The following is an 18,250-nucleotide window of genomic DNA, read 5'->3' as shown; positions in this document are numbered from 1 at the left end:
TCGTCTCGTCTCTATCCTTACAAGGAGAGAGGAGAGTATGTCGACAATGACAATACAGTGTGCTGAGTGTTGTGAAAGAGGTAAGAACAGGATGAGAGAGGAGCACACAGGATGGGCGCCTGACCAAGTCCAGCAGGAAGCTCAGCGAAGGCTTTCAGACAGGCCATAATGAATGAGGTGAGCTTTACAAGAGCAGTTATCACAGTCAATGACTTGGTTGTGGCTGTTAAAGCCCTCCTTGGAGCTGATGCTTCAAATCCGTCCCTCTCTGTATTTTGCTCTCTCCTTAGGGATCCCCTAGTCCTTAACTGTTGACCCCTTCCCTGCCTGACTCATCCATTACAACTCTGGTCAATATCAGCAGAATCCTGGATCCCAACTCTGGAGCATGGCTTTGAGCCTGAAACCTGGGGAAGCCTAATGAATACACAGGGGCCCAAAGGAGCAAGGATGTGGAGCAAAGCAGAAAACGATAGCCAGTTGTCACCGCTGGAACCATCAAGGATGAGGAAGTAAGTAGGGTGCTGTCCATGCTTCTCTAGTATCAGGCTTTCATATACTCATCTTCATTATTGACTTTATATGCCTAGACTTAACGTTTTCTTTAAACCAATGCAAACAATTATAAGGGCAAGGACCTTAACCTAGTCTTAATCAACAGTGTTTGTGAAATTATATTTTAGGTGTATTACTTACATTTTTATAATCAACATTAAATTTACTTTGGTTGTTTCTATGTCTTGGTCACTGTGAATAATGCTGCACTGACCATGGGGGTGAATGTGTCTTTATGTACTAGTGTTTTGGAGTTTTGGGGGTAGATACTCAGTAGAGGATTGGATAAAGAAGATGTGGTACATATACACTATGGAATACGACTCAGCCATAACAGGTGATGACATGGTGACTTTTACAGCAACATGGATGGACCTTGAGAACATTATACTGAATGAAATAAGTAAATCAGAAAAAACTAAGAACTGTATGATTTCACACATAGGTGGGATATAAAACTGAGACTCATGGACATAGATAAAATTGAAGTGGTTACCAGGGGGAGGTGGAAGTATGGGAGGGGGTGGGGAAGGAGGTGGGGAAGAAGGTGAAGAGGGACAAATATAAGGTGACAGAAAATGATCTGACTTTGGGTGATGGGTATACAACATAATCAACAGTTCAAATGCTATAGAAATGTTTACCTGAAATCTATGTACTCTTATTGATCAATGTCATCCTGTTAAAGTTAATTTGCTAAATAAAATTTAAAAAACATTAAATTTACTATAACTAAAATGAAATATTTGCTGTTGTGCAAATTAAATCATCTTGCATATCAATAGGGGACACATACCACATTTTGTAAAACACAGACATAGGGAGCTGTAAGTGACTAGAATTCTGTTTACATCACTAGAAGCCTTCTACTGAACAGATTTACCTCCTCTCAAGATAGGGCTTCCAGAAGATTCTCCTTGATACAGCTATTCCTGATGCTGTATCATTGTAGAAACCAAGGTCACTTTCACCAGGAACTTTTAACTCTTCACAATGACTGAGATGTCGAACTCTCTCAACTGAACGAGTATTTGAGTGCTTACTCTATGCATGGTGCCATGTGAGGGGCTGCGGCTGGCGCCCTTGTGGCCCTGCCGTTAAGCAGCTCTCTTTCCTTGTGAAGTTACAGAGGACAATGGCAAAGAATACAAGGATACAAAGTTCCATGTGCTGTGATGTAGTATTGTGTCAGAAACCCCAGTGAGGAAGTCTGGGGCTTAGAGTGGAGGTCTCAGAGGGACCTCTCCCTCCCCTGAAACCCATGTCATCTAACCACTCAGCCACATCAGAAGATAGAACATGAAGCAGATGAGAGAGCATGGGGTAAGAAGAGAGAGAGCTGGATGGCCAGGCTTCTTCATGTTTGCTTACATCTGCATGTACAGAGAGACGTGTTCACATGCAGGAATCTGAGCACACTGTGACCCCACCCACTAGTGATGTCCTGGAATGTCCAGTGCAGAGCACCCTATAAGCCATGCCTGGGGAACATGAAGAAGGGGTATTGATGAGGCCAATCTGGAGAAAGTGGCATCAAGAAAAATCCCTGAAGGGTAAGAATGTTTCCAAATGCATGAATAGATGAAAAGTTCTATTTTGGGACAGAAATGGTGGTTCTTTCTGCCATCTCCATTCTATATCCCAATACAAATTAAGTCCATAACTATTCTCAATAGGACAGTATTACGGTAGACATCCCTGAGAGAATCTCCCCTAGGACCCAGGGTCTTCCAAGAAAATGCCTCTGTGCAATGAGACCTTCTCTGATCAACTTCTCCTATAGAGCAAGAAGAGTGTGTGGCCTTAGATAAGCTGGTTGATGCACATGGACGGTAGCTTGAATTGCAGTGTCATCACTCCAGTGGACACAGTCCTGTGTGATTGTCTTTGTATGTTTTGTAAGCCTGTATTTGGCAGTGTCCCTCAGCAAGAGTCAGGACCCAGTTCATCTGGTCGCATCTGAGGAGCAGCCCAGTGCCCCTGCCACAGAGTTAGCCTGAGGGACGCTATAAAACGTTGACACGGCACCACTGGTTTTTTGTTTGTTTTTACCATCAATATGAGCATAATTCTGCCTAAAGTGGTGAGAAATTGTAATGTCAGACTCCTCACTTCATGTAGGGAAGCCTGCCGTCTCCTCCCCACTGGGTCTGGGGAAAATGGGAGAGGCAGAGGACAGCTGTCTGGGTTCTATCCCCACAGTGAGTCTGGCTCATTGTGCAAACTCCCGTTCGTGTAGAAGAAAAAGAACCTGCTTTATTTCTACCACAGGGATTAGTAAATCAATCCTTAACAGATGGATGCAACATGGACTCTGCCACCAATAACTTTTTAGCCCACAGAAACAATGAATGGTACTTCATATACTTGTGAGAGGCTCAAATGGAAGTTGACTGCAACCTAGTAGTGTCTAAAGGCCACTTGAGACATCTGTCACTGGAAAGACACAGTTTAAGGTACATGCTCCACATCACTTTCAAGACATCTTCTAAGTACCATCCGAGTATTAATTCAGGTTTCTGGGAAGCGGCACGTTAATGCTTTCGAGCTCCCTGTGAAAGGTCTAGCAGCAGTGAAGACTGGGTGTTAGGCTTTTGGAAGTCCTGAGAGCTGATTTAGTGAAAGGTCATTTTTGCAACTGTTTTTGTACCTTTTGCATTTCTGTTGTTGAAAGTGTCACTCATCATACAATTCAAGTAACATTTCCTGAAATTTGCTGCTAGGAAAAGTTTGACTAGATTAATTTATTCTCCCAAATGAACCTTTACTGACTGTCTATGTGTGCCAGGCACTAGGCTAGGCCTGGGAACATGGGTCAACTAGTATATCTTTTATTTGATATGAGGTCTATCATATCAAACCCAAGGGGTATTCAGTTTTGCTGTATTGGGCAGGAGCACTAAACTAAATTGAGTGTTCAATTTAAATTAACCACCTCTCTCTAGGTACAACTCTTTTTACTCTTCTTATTTTTATTATCGGTTAAAATTGCATTATAAAGCAGCCCTGGCTCTGTAGAGCATCATCCCAAAATGCCAAGGTTGTGGGTTCAATCTCCAGTCTGGGCACATCCAAGAATCAACCAATGAATGCATAAATAAGTGGAACAACAAGTTGATGTTTTCTCTCTTTCTCTAAAAATAAATGAATGAATGGATATATAAAGAAATAAATATTTAAAAATTACTATATTATAAAGAGATACATTTCTATTTAAATATTTTCATATAGTAGAGAAAAGTTTATACAGGAGTGGGCAAAAGTAGGCCCACAGTTGTGAGTCTGTGAAATAGTTTATTCTTGTATCATATGTATTAATTATTGTATTATTTTCCATATGCGTAACTGTAAACCTCCTTTTGTCCATCTCCTGCATGTTCTCTGCTCTCACACATCCTCCAGTTTTAGTCCTAGGTGTGACCACTATTAACTATGTGTTGTGTATGATTCCAGCTAGTACAGCCCCCCCCCACACACACACATCTTCCACTCCAGACATCTTCCTTACACACACACAATGGCTGAGGACCTTGGAGTGGGCCACCCCAGGTGCAGACTAAAAGCAGGTGCATTGTTAGAAAAATTGTAAAACTAGTAAACTCTTCTAAAAGTCAGGCTGCTTTTTATTAGCACCATGCCCCTGCAATCAATTCCAAACAATGTCAGAGATAAAATACTTCTCCCTATGGGGTAGATCCTTCTCGCCAGCCCACTTTCCCTATTGCTATAACAATAAAAACACACACACAGGCAAATGCATATGTATGTGCTTTTACTTACAGAGGCAAATGTATAAATATGAGTGAGTATAATATACAGCCTTTGCAAAATACAAATGGAATAACATTATACATGATTCTTAGTATATTTTTCCATTAATTTATATTGGACTTCATTCCACATCATATCTTCTATATCCAGTTCTTTCCTAATGACTGTCAGATAGTGTTACATGAATGTATGATGAATTTATTATCCAGGCCTCTTTTGTTTTCACTATTAGCATTATAAATAGATGAGTTTTGCAATCCAGACTGGGAGTCTTTTCTTTTATTATGTAGATTTATCTCATTTATTTTTTATAACATATATTTGTTGCACTTCATTTTATCATAATATTTATTTGGTCATAGTATATCTATATTTTCTGTTCATGTTGTTGCCTTAAAATGATTTTTATTAATAATATTTAAAACTTTGATATAGTTTAAACTCCATTTCCTGTGCTATCGATGTTGACCAGTTTTACTCCTTATTAGGAAAGAAGAGGAAAATTTATACTTCATACTTCCTTCCACTTTTTATTATTTTTTAGATTACCAAGATTTATAACTTATACAGAGCTAAGCCCTGGAAATGTAATTACATACTTATTGGTCACTAATAGAGCCTTCATCCATGGCTCTCCTGCTCATGACAGGACTTCAAAAATTTTTACTTATCTTTGGTTGGCTTTTTTTTTTGAGAGAAAAAAGCATCAACTTGTAGTTCCACTTACTTGTGTGATTGGTTGCTTCTCATATGCGCCCTGACCTGAGTTCCAACTGGTGACTTCTGGCGACCTCGGGATCAGCAACCCTGGGCTTGAATGGGTGACCTTGGCATTCTGAGGTGGCGCTCTATCCACTGTACCTCCTGCCCGGGTGCTATCTTTTTATTTATTATTTTTCTTTAAGGAGGGTTCATAACTGCTATGTTATCAAAATCTTTGCATTATTAAAACTGTCTGCTACCTTTAAATACGTAGATATTTCTTGGGCCACACATTTTCTCCGTCAGAATTCGGAAGATATTGTTCTACCGAAATGCATTTAGTGTTGCCATGGAGAAGGCTGAGGTCAGCTATTTTCTCCTTTGGGGGAACATTCTTTTCATTTCTGAATGCCCTTAGGATTCTGTTTTTGTTCTTGAACTTCAGTGTTTCTACTAAGTTATGGCTCAAATTTGAGACTTCTTTTTTTCCTTAGACAAAAATTGTACTTTCTTCAGATTTTACTTGGTGGATTTATGCTGTCTTCCTTAAGAAAAGTTTTCTTTTTTATATCTTTGAATATTTGTTCTGTTCTCCATTTTAGTAAAATTAATTATGCATATTAAGAACCTCTTCTTCCCCCTCCCTCATCTATCATCTTCTTTATAACCTCTTTTATTAAAAATTCTTTCTGTTTTGTTTTATATAAATTCTTAAGCTATGCCTCCACCTCCATATTCCTTACTTTATTTTCAGTATTATCTATTCTTCTTGCTGCTGCTAATGTGATTTTCAATCTTATGCTTTCATTGTTACCTCAGTTTCTTCCAATGCTACTTCAGTTCATATTTTTGTTTTTAATTTTTAAAGAGTAACCTTTTAATTCAAAAATACTTGTAGCCTTATATGCAGTTGTAAAGAAATAATTGACAGAGATCCCATGTATGGTTTTACCTATTTGCCCATATGATAATATTTTGCAAGACCATAGTCTAAAATTACAACCAATATATTGACATTAATATATTATATTATATATTAAGTCAAGATATGGAATAAAACAGAATCTTATTATCCTTTTATAGACACGCCTATCTCCTTTTTCCCTGGCCACCACTATCTGTCCTCTATTTCTATAATTTTGACATTTCAAGAATGTTTTATGAGTTTTTTCTCTTTTTAAAAATATAATGTACAGGCCCTGGCCGGTTGGCTCAGCGGTAGAGCGTCGGCCTGGTGTGCGGGGGACCTGGGTTCGATTTCCGGCCAGGGCACACAGGAGAAGCTCCCATTTGCTTCTCCACCCCCCCCCCCCCTTCCTCTCTGTCTCTCTCTTCCCCTCTTGAAGTCAAGGCTCCATTGGAGCAAAGATGGCCTGGGCGCTGGGGATGGCTCCTTGGCCTCTGCCCCAGGCGCTAGAGTGGCTCTGGTCGCGGCAGAGCAACACCCTGGAGGGGTAGAGCATCGCCCCCCGGTGGGCCTGGTGGGCGTGCCGGGTGGATCCCGGTCGGGCACATGCGGGAGTCTGTCTGACTGTCTCTCCCCGTTTCCAGCTTCAGAAAAATACAAATATATATATATATATATATATATATATATATATATATATATATTACATAAGATGTGTTGTAGAACTGTGTGTGCCTGAAATTGTATACTTTTGCTAACCAGTGTCACCCTAATAAATTCAATTAAATATAAAAAAATAAGACAAACTATATTCTTTTTTTATTAATTAAAAAAACAGAATGTTTTATAAATGGAATCATACAAGATGTAAGTTTTAGGATTGGCTTTTAAAAAATTCAACATAATTCCCTGGAGATGCATATAGTTTATTGACTGTGTCTAAAGTTCGTTCCTCTTTATTGTTGAGTTGTATTTCATGGCATGAACGTACCACAGCTTGCTTAACCATTTGCCCTTTGAAGGACATCTCAGTTGTTTCCAGTTTTGGAGTATCACAAACAAAGCTGCTATGAATGTTTGTGTATTATTTCTTGTGTGTATATAAGTAATTTTTCTGGGGAAGGTACCCAAGCGTGCAGTTGCTGGTCTTATATATAGTAGCTGTGTGTTTAGTTTTATAAGAAACTACTGAGCTTTTTTCCAGAGTATCTATAACATTTTACATTTCCACCAGCAATGAATGGGCGATACAGTTTCTCTCTCTACATCCTAGCTAGCATTGTGGTGTTGCCAGTATTTTTCATATTAGCCATTCTTATAGGTGTGTGATGATATCTCATTGTGGTTTTAATTTGTATTACCTTAATGGCTAATGATGCTGAATATCTTTTCATGTGCCTATCTGCCATCTGTATGTCCTCTTCAATAAAGCATCCATTATGTCTTCTGCACATTTTCTAATAAGATTGTTTTCTTAATGTTGAGTTTTGAGAATTCTTTATATAGTATAAATATTAGTTTGTTGTTGGATATGTGGTTTTCAACTATTTTTGCCCACTCTGTTGTCTTTTCATTCTCTTAACAGGGCCTTTTATAAAGCAAAAGTATTTAATTATTATAAGGTCTAATTCATCAATTTTCCTCTTATGGATTGTGCTTCTGATAAAAAGATGAAGAACTCTGCATAGCTCCAGGTCCTAGATTTTCTCCTGTTTCTTTTTTTTTTCCTAAAACTTTTTTACATTTAAATCTGCAATCCATTTTGACTTGATTTTTGTATAAAGTGTTAGGTTTAATTCAAGGTTCTTTTTTTTTTTTTTTTTTTTTGCCAATGAATGTCCAATTGTTTTAATACCACTTGTTGAAAAAGCTATTTATCCTCCATTGGATTGCTTTTTTACCTTTGTCAAAAGTCAGTTGGCCATATTGAAGTGGGCCTATGTTTGGAATCTTTATTCTGTCTCATTGATTTTTGTATCTATTCCTCTGCCAATGCCACACTATTTTGATAACTATAGCTTTGTGGTAGGCCTTTAATATCCAGTCGAGTGATCCTTACCACATTATTATCTTTTTCTATGGAACTTAAATATTTTTTTTATCATTTTACTTGAAAATAAATGTCAAACATACAGAAAAGTTACAAAGATAAAAATAGTATAAAACATACTTATATACTCTTTATCCAGATTCACATATTATTTATGTTTTGCTGCATTGCTTTATCATTTGACCTTCTAAGTACACACACCCCTTAAAAAAAATAAACCATTTAGAGCTCAATTAAATGCCTTATGAAAATTTCTTCCTAAATATCTTAATGTATACTTACTAGAAATAGATACATTTTTATACAACTACAATATAGTTATCAACTCTAATACATTTATCATTAATAAACATTCTTATCTAATCTACCACCCATATTTAAATATTTCTGAAAATTGACCCAGTAGTGTCTTTTAAAACCTTTTGAAAAGCTTTTGTCATTATTTGAGTTCTTTTTAAAATTTTTATTTATTTATTTTAAATGTTTATAAACAATATTATTTTATATTAGTTTCAGGTATAAAGCATTAATTTAAAAAATATTTATTCTAGTGACTTTAGAGACAGGAAGGGAGAGAGAGGGAGAAACAGGAACTTCAGTCTGCTCCTGCGTGTGGCCTGACCAAGGATTGAACTGGCAACCTCTGTGCTTCGGGACAATGCTCCTACCAACTGAGCTAGCAGGCAGGGATGAGGTGGTTAGACAATCATGTACTTGTTCCCTTGATATTTCCGATTTTCACCTGGCACCATATATAGTTATTACAATATTATTGACTATATTTCCAGTGCTATACTTTACATCCCTCTGACTATTTTGTAACTACCAATTTTACTTCTCAATCCTTTCACCTTTTTCTCCCAGTTTCTCAACCCCCTCCCCGGTGGCAACCATCATTCTGTACTCTGTGTCTATGAATCTGTTTGTTTTGTTTGTTCATTTATTTTATTCTTTAGATTCCACATATAAGTAAAATCATATGGTATTTGTTTTTCTCTGACTGACAAATTTTAGTTAGCATAATTCCCTCTAGGTCCATCCATGCTGTCAAAAATGGTAAGATTCCATTCTTTTTTAATCTTCAAGTAATATTCCATTGTATATATATACTACAGGTTCTTTATCTACTCATCTGTTGATGGACACTTGAGTTGCTTCCATATCTTGGTTATTGTAAATAACACTGCAGTGACCACAAGGGTGTATATAGTCTTTGAAATTAGTGTTTTGGATTTATTTGGCTATATACCCAGAAGTGAAATTTCTGGGTCAATTTTTAATTTTTTGAGGACCCTCCAGAATGTTTTCCATAGTGGCTGCATTCCCACCAGTAGAGCACGAGGGTTCCCTTTTCTCCACATCCTCACCAACACTAGTTGTTTGTTGATTCGTTGATGAGAACCATTTTGACAGCTGTGAGATGATATTTCATTGTGGTTTTAATTTGCATTTCTCTAATGATTAGTGATGTTGAACATTTTTTCACATGTCTATTGGGCATTTGTACATCTCATATTTTATTTCTTTTTATTGTTTCATATTTTATTTTATTATTTTTTAAATTTTTTTAATTTATTTATTCTGTTTTAGAGAGGAGAGGGAGAGAAACAGAGAGAGAGAGGAGAGGGGGAGGAGCTGGAAGCATCAACTCCCATATGTGCCTTGACAAGGCAAGCCCAGGGTTTTGAACCGGCAACCTCAGCATTTCCAGGTCGACGCTTTATCCACTGCGCCACCACAGGCCAGGCCTATTGTTTCATATTTTAATCTTTGATTCTCTGGTTTCTATTCTTTTCTCTGTGTTTCTTCTTTAATAGCCTAAATTCTCTTTCTTTGAACATAGTATAGTAATTTTTAAATTTATTTTCTAAGGTGATTCTAGTAATGAATAGTTTTTCTCATTTAGTAGGGTTTTTTTTTCATTAGGTACTATCTTTACATGGATTTCATTTCTCATTCTTTGTGCTCATATGTGAAGGGGACAAGTCTATACAGGAGGACAAAAAATGAGAGAAGTCATGACTGTCAGTCTGGTTCTCAGGGTTCTTTCTAGATTTTTCTTCTTCTGCCCTGAGGGCAGGTCTCTTCTCAGTATTTTGCTCTTTCCCAGATGGGAGGTCACCATGGCTCAAACCAGAGTCTTCAGCTCACAGTTGGTTGCTTAAACATTCTTCATAATAAAAAATTAAATAATCAAAAGTGATAAGTTGGAAAATAACTCTATCCCACACTTAACCCCTTTCCCTGAAGTAGCCACTTTTACAGTTTTGTTTGTGTGTCTGTCTGGATTCTGACTCTATACCTTTACAGCTCTGTTATTCAAATAGTAGCACAGTATACTCATGCTTGAATTTTCTAATTTGCCAATACGTGCTGGTGATTATTTCATATTAGTGTATGTCAATGAACTCGGTCTTGTTAATAGCTGCAGTGTTCTTCTAGACTCACACTCAAGGGCACACTGTATAACTCAGGCTTTCCCAGCCAACACATGCTTTCACATAATGATGAGGGAGTATTTTCTTTCCTTTTTGCTTCTTACATGTGTTCTCCTACCTCATGGGTGGCTTGAGTTGTCAGGCTCCCCTGAAGATCTAGTAAGCGCCACATACAGAACCAGGAATGATCATGTTTGCTAAAATTTTAAAAACAACCAATGGCTCTGGCTGGTTGGCTTAGTGGTAGAGAGTCAGCCCAGTGTGTGGAAGTGCTGGGTTAAATTCCTGGTCTGGGCATACAGGAGAAGTGAACATCTGCTTCTCCGCCCCTCCCCTTCCCCCTTTTCTCTCTCTCTCTCTCTCTCTTTCCCCCTTTTTTCCTCTCTCTCAATCTCTTTTCCCTTCCTGCAGCCATGGCTTGAATGGTTTCAAGCAAAGTTGGCGCTGGGCGCTAAGGATGGTTCCATGGCTTTGCCTCAGGCACTAAAATAGCTCGATTGCCAAGCAACAGAGCAGTGGCCTCAGATGGGCAGAACATTGCCCTGGTAGAGGGCTTGCTGGGTGGATCTCAGTCAGGGCACATGTGGGAGTCTGTCTCTCTGCCTACCCACCCATCACTTAATAAACAACAACAACAAACACAAACAACCAATAATTCTTGCTTACAACCTATATTTGTCCTATCTTAAAGTGCAGGACCAGGAGAAGCTTAACTGTGATAATTTGATCAAACAGGTTTTAAAATAAGAAAGAAAGTTATGTGAGTTAAAATGGTATCTAGAGATCTTTGTTCTCTCACAAGTTCCCCTTTCTACAACAGGGAATTGAAACCCAGAAGATACCAAAGTGTGTTTTGTTTTGATCTGTCAGAAGCTTGACTTATCCAGCTGGCTTCACTCTGGACTGAGAATGTTTTCCATAAAAACATTATAGTTGTATCTGAGGCAAACAATAAGGTTACAATATCATATAGATTAAACAGTTTCAAGAAGGGGTGAAATAAACTATTGGCAGTCTTAACCTCAATGCAAGAGATTTTAAAAACACAAATCTTGGATCTGACCTTTCAACATATATTATCTTCCATTCATGAAGATAAATAGTTATTCTCCAGGGGGTTATTTGGAATGCTTTTCCTGGTGAGGTAAGATTCTGTCTTGTGATGCTTTCAACTGGAGTGGAATTCAGTATAAGCAGAGTCACCATACAAACCGTCTACATAACCTCTCTGTGTCGCAGATCTGTTGGTTGTAGTGAGACTGAGAATGGTGGGAAACTCGTACTGTATTTTAAAAGATCCATGCCTGGCACTTTGCTAAAAATTCTACATGTGTTATCTTATTTAACTTTGACAAACGAAATGATGAGGAAGTTAGAATCATATGACTGGGATCGAATTCTGACTCTGCCAACTTGAATTCTTGACAAGATTGTTTAACTTCTCTCTGCCTCTATTTTCTTGTGTAGAATATGGGGACAGTGACAGCACCCATTCAAAGGGCAGTTGTGAGGATTAAATGAGGCAATGGCAAACTCCTAGCAGTGTGTCAGAAACCTTGTCAGCATTCATAAAATATCTGATTATATTCGCATTTTACTCTCATTATTTCCATTTTATAAATGAAGAAACTGGGACCTACAGAGGGAGTGTCTTTTGCCATGTCACCCAGCCAATAAAGTGGAGCCAGGACTCAGACCCTGGTCTGACTGATTGCGGAGACTAAGCTTTTAAACAAGATATCATCTAGCCTTTTTACCTCACCCAACCTCAAAGCTCAAATCTGGGGCTCAAAGCTCTTTGGAGATACCATGTGCTATAACAAGACCAAATGCCTTTGAACTTCCACATACAATAGATGCGTTCTTGAGAATGGTATTCATGTTGAATCCTGTTTTTCCTTGGCTTTCCTTATGTGAATAATTTTGTGATTGTGCCCTTCTTTCTTGCTCAGTATTTTCATTCAAAGACTCATAAACACATTTGAATCCCATTGTACTCTCCAAAATCTCTATTATTCTTTCAGGGTTTTCATTCATTTACTACAGAATTAAACCTCAGCTAGAATTACTCATAGGAGAAACTCAGTTACCATTTGTCAAATGTCACCAGGAATCTCACTATAATGTGTCCTTTTACCAATTAGTTGATGCATTCTTAAAATGTTTTGCTTAGAACAAAAGATTGTTTTATGTAAGCCCAGGTTGGTATTTATGTGAAGGAGTTGTTTTTGTTCAGCTTTTTAGAAGTGTGCAATTATATATGGAGATAAGCATATAGATTTTGCTATTTAAAAATCTTTTTTAGAAGATAATGCTCCAAATAAATGGAAGCATAGTTGATTCTCATTAATTGAGGTAATTATGTTCTATAGCGTGGCTGCAGACACTGAATTAGTTAGTGAATATTGAATCATTGTTCCCAGAGGAAATACAGGGTTAGGTTCCTGTGAGCCTTTGATCACATTTATATCAACTGATAAATGCATAACTTTGCTTTTGGCATCTGTCTGTGTAAAGACACCTTAGTTAATATATAGTGTTGACTCATTAATACTGAACTCCTGGTGAATAGCTCTTTAACTCATGCCTGAACCAAGTGTATCTAACACAAGTATTTTCTCCTTAAGCACATCACAGCCTACTTGTGTTTAGGAACACCAGCTAGCACTTCAGCGCTACACTTGGAGACCATTTCACACAGTACAATCACCAATAAAAGCACACACACACACTCACGCACGCACACACACACAAATGTAGGACTAAATATACTGCAGAAGGGATGCTGGCTTGTAGCGTGAGTGCTGAAAGACAGCATCATCTTATTCCTCTCAGCACAGGGAACAGGTGCGTCGGGCAATTCAAATTTTTCACTGCTTTGTGCCTGTATAAGAACGACTGTGAAAGTGCCCCACGCATTGATTTTGTGGTTACAAACACATTTTAATAAGTAGGCAAATTTGCAAATAGGGAATCTGCAAATAATGAAGACAGACTGTATTTTACTCCCAAAATGTCCCTTTTTTTGCCTAGTTTCAGGTTTTAATTTGGAAACTAGGACAGGTTTGTTGCGTGAATGGTCTATATACCAGTCTCTCAATTTTAGGCTTTCTGCTTTGTAACTCTTGGCCCTCTCTTACTTTAATTCCAGCCTTAGCCATGTGACTTGGCTTGGCCAATGGGATGCTAACTAATCTGTTGCAAGTGGAAACTTGACAAGAACCTGTGCATTTCCTCTTTCCTTCTGGGACCCTTGCCACAACCATGAGAGTGTGCTGGACTGGCCTACCAGGGGGAGTGAGCAATCCCTGGAGGATAGCTGAGTTGTGTCTCAGAAAAGGCCACTGAGACCTGCTGGCCCATCGCTGACCCAGATGTGTGAGACAGCCCAGCTGTGATTTGCCAAACCTGGCTCAGCTCAGCCAGTCCCGCCACCCAATCCAGAGACCATGAGAAATAATCAACAGTTTTTGTTTTAAGCCACTAAATTTGGGTGGTTTGTTTTGTTCCATTGGCTAACTGATACAGGGACTTGAGCATTTCCAGTTTTAATTTGGGGACTTGAGCATGCTAGGTCCTCAAGAAGAGCATCCGGCAGCTACTTCAGCTGAAAATCGATGACTGCCTCTCCATCACATGGAAGGCTGAAAAGGAGATCAATGATTTCAGCAGAGACCAGGGAAGAGAGAACAAAAAGAATGGGCAGGAGGGAAAGGCACAGACTGCGGTAGAACCGAGAGCAGAGTTCTCCATGTCTCCTTCCCCAAGACTTCATGAGTAGCTTCCCGTTCTTTTAATTCAACTTTGGCCTGGTTAGAACATGACCTAGCTTTTAAGAAACTTCTTTCACTGGCAATGGTGGTTATTTTATGTATTTTACATTGAAAGAAAAAAAATAGAAGGCAGCCAGGGAAAAGGAGGGGGAGAGGTGGAAAGAACGGAGTGAATTATATACAGAAAATTTCTCTCATTTCAGCCTCAGAACATGAAGGGAAATTCACAAGGGGTGCAGGACATCAATAACTACAGTATATTCTTCTAGAAAAGCTGCTGGCCCGGAGGCATAATAAAAGTTACACTTAAGAAGACCATAAACCTTTTAAATTTCACATTTTGAATCAAAATAATTTTCTTATAAAGTATTAATTCTCAAAATGAGTTGTAAAATATGAACACAGAGTAGCTCAGGCTATTTTTATTCCTGGCAATAAAGGGAAAATTTCTTAGCGAAAACGACAGCTACTACAAGGTAGTTCTCAGAGTCAATGAGTGAAAATAAGCGTCTACAATCGCCTCGGCTTCCGCTCTGTCTTTCCACCCGGAGCTTCTGAGCAGGCGCCAGGCACGGGGCTCTGAGAGAGGCACGGCAGGGGTTCGGTCCAGGCTGCCAGCGGGAAATGTCAACGCTCCGTGGGAGCTCAAATGCAACTTCAAGGGAACTACTCGTTCTGTGGGTCTGAGCTTATTTCCTGGACACTGGTTTTTAAAAAAATGAAGAGGTAGATCTGAGCTAAAGACACAAATCAAAGGCAATTATTTTAAAATGTAGAAAAGAAAGTGAACTCACTCATTGAAGGACGGCTGTGAATAGAAGAATAGAACGGAATATTCTATAATTAACTGAAAATTACCTTATGGAAATTTATGCTAATGTAGTACTGTACAGTTAATGTTAAAAGGATTAGTTCCCTGATTTATCAGTTTTACCGCTGAGAGTTTTGGTACGACAAATATTGGTTTTAAGATGTATTCACGTGATAAAATGGATCTGTGGAGTCATACTCCTCAGGTTCAAATCTTACCTTTACCATTTACAAAATCTATAATTTTAGGTACATTTCTTAATCTCTCTGTGCCTCCATTTCCTCACCTGTCAAATGGCGATGATAATATTACCTGCTTCATATGTTTGCTGTGTGAATTAATGAGATGACCACATGTAAGTGGTTATTATTGTCAGTTATCATTAAATACCTGTTTTTGTCAACTAGGAAACCAAGGTCTTCATCTGACATTTCCGAAATCCATCCCCTGACTTATCCCTAATGTTGGTTCCGGTTTCAACAACTTTGGCACCCTCCTCTTGCTTTCTCTCCCACAGCAGATGAATTTCAGGTGTTGTTGCTAGGAGAGTCCTTTCCTACCAGAAAAACTGTCCTCCATGGGAAATGTAAAATCAACACGAATCCTTGCAGATTTGGCCGCCCAAGCCTCCCGCCGCTTCTCTGTGTGGGAGACTGGAGGAAATGGGCGCCTTTCTGCCTGAGGAGTCTTCAGAGGACTCCCCTCCGGCTGCTGCTGAGCCCCCTGCCCCCCTCCTGGATTCAGCAACATCCTTCCCGCCCCTCTCCTGCGGACGAGGAATCCCCTGCGGCTGCTGGGTCTGAGGAAGTCCCGCTCCGGCAGGGCTGGACCCTGGCCGTGACATTTTCTAGGCTATTTAAAGTATTTGTTTACATTTCTGTTGCATGTCTGTGTGCTATGCTTGAAAGTAGCTGAACTATATATTCCTTTACAAATTCGCTCATTTATATTTTCCCTGCATTAAAATGACCTACTTATTTACAGCTCCAAATCTCTGGGGATTTTCTGCTCAGCCCTAGGAAATCCTATGCAGCTGGTGGATGCTGGGGCCCAAATGCACCCGAGGAAACAATGTGCACCCTCGTTTTCCTCCGAACATCTTTTCAAATCTTTCTAAGCGCAACTGCAATGCAGGGCCTCCAGCAGCTCCCTCTCAGACACACTGAGCCAAGCCCCTGATTGACTGTCAATAGTAGATCAATTCTCATCTTGCCTTACTTAACTCATACGCACTCTTGAGCTGCCATTACAGAAAGAACACAAAGGTGTAGGGGGTCGCCAGGGTAACTAATAATTTGGAGTCACACAATGAGGTGCTGTAGGGAGAGGCCTGACTTCAGCTGACCCAGCCTCCGGCCATAACTCTACTTCGCCATCCACAATGATCTCCATCAATCTTTCCTCTTCCAATTAGCCCCCTCCTCTCAAGAGCAGCGACTCTCTCAGTTCCACGGAGTCCAGGAGCAGAGTTATTTAGGAGTCAGTTCTCTAAGTCGTTCCTCCTTTCCTTAGGAAAGAAACCCAACCCATTTCCAAACGATGGGGGTTAAAACAAAGCCAAACAAACTGCTGTGATGAAACATGGTGATACTTCTGTGAAATGGAATCACGCAGGCAGCGAGTTTGTCTGGGAGGGACGCGAAGGAAGGGCGAGTAAAGACCGAGGCGGGCGGTGTACTGCTGTCTGAACAATAGCAATAGTAACAATGGCTCACAGGGACTAAGCAGATATAAGACGCCACACGTTGGGGCAAGGGATTTCCATGTTTCATCTCATTTGATCCCCATGACAATCCTATTTATTCATTAGAAGGCCTATTTGCTTACCATGTGCTCAATAAATAAAAAAGAATGCAGGTGTGACAGGAATAATATGTTCAAAATGTTAAGCCAGTATATTCTTATTTTTCTCTCCATAGTGCCTAGCAGCCATTCCCTCCTCGATTATATCTGGGGAAGGGGGGCAGGGTTGTGGATGTAGCATGGGAAGGTCAAGGAGAGAAAGGACAGGATAGAAGGGAATCCTATCCTTCTTCCCTGAGGGCTGTGGAGGAAGAAGGGCGTAAAATAGGAGAAAGATGTGGTGTTGGGCAAATGAGTTTGTAAAATCTGTATTTTTTGAGTTTGCTCACTTTTAGTGTTAAAATATGTGCAGGGCAGTGCCAGGTATGTGATCTGTGAAATTACAAATTACCTTCCTTCTTGGGAAGGGCTATTGTCTTGCTAGTGTGTGCTGGAGGAGAGGTTTTCATGCCAAAAAGTTTTAAAAAGAAAGGAGAAGGAGAGGCAGAAAGAAGCCAAGATGGCAGGGAAAGGGAGAGAAGTTAGTTTCCCAGAGTAAAAAGCCGTGTTGGCAGATGGAGAACCAGAGGTGAGGGGCTTTGGGACTGGTGAAGCCTTTGATTCTAGGAGAAACCAGAGAAGATTCTCCTGGTTGTGGAATTGGAGAATGTGTCAGTGGCTTTGTGAGCTCTGAGTGTTTGTTTGCTCGTCGGCAGGTGCGAGTCTTGAATAAAGGAATGGCCCACCACTTTTTGGCTCCACTGTTTCTTTACCATTTGCCTGAATCCAAGGAGATCCTGCATGGCCATGGCAATGGCCACTGGCCTTACAGGAGGTAAAATTCAGGATAGTGACTACAGTCAATAAAACCATATTGCATATTTAAAAGTTGCTAAGAGAATAGATCTTCAAGTTCTCATTGCAGGAAAGAGAATTTGTAACTATGTGTGGTGATGAATGTTAACTTTATTGTGGTGATCATTTTATAATATATACAAATATCAAATCATTATGTTGTATACCTGAAACTAATGTCAATTATACCCGAATAAAAACAATAAAAATCTTGTCAACAAATAAATATCCAGAAAAGTTTACTGAATGCTTATTAACAATCTATGTTTATATGAAGAGGTCACTAATAAGAATAAGCAGTTTTATTGATCTCGTACAAATTTAATTGCAAAGGGAAATTTAGCTTATAGTTGTATGTTTATGAGATAGAAGAATGGCCATGATGGTGGCAACTACTGGCCATACATGTGGTGACTGCATGTAGATGCTAACCTTGCTGCCTCTGGCCGTGGTCTGGGGGATATATGAATGAATGTTCATGGTGGGTGAGGGAGCACTGTTAGGGCGAGGTAGCAGAAGGGACCTGGTAAAGCACCTTGTGTGGGGCTGATGAAGACTACCTTGCAGAATAAACCACAACCCAGGGCTGCCCGGCTGCAAGGCAGA

The sequence above is a fragment of the Saccopteryx bilineata genome, chromosome 1, assembly GCF_036850765.1.
Source record: "Saccopteryx bilineata isolate mSacBil1 chromosome 1, mSacBil1_pri_phased_curated, whole genome shotgun sequence".
Classification (NCBI taxonomy): Eukaryota; Metazoa; Chordata; class Mammalia; order Chiroptera; family Emballonuridae; genus Saccopteryx; species Saccopteryx bilineata.
This window is presented reverse-complemented; position numbering follows the sequence as displayed.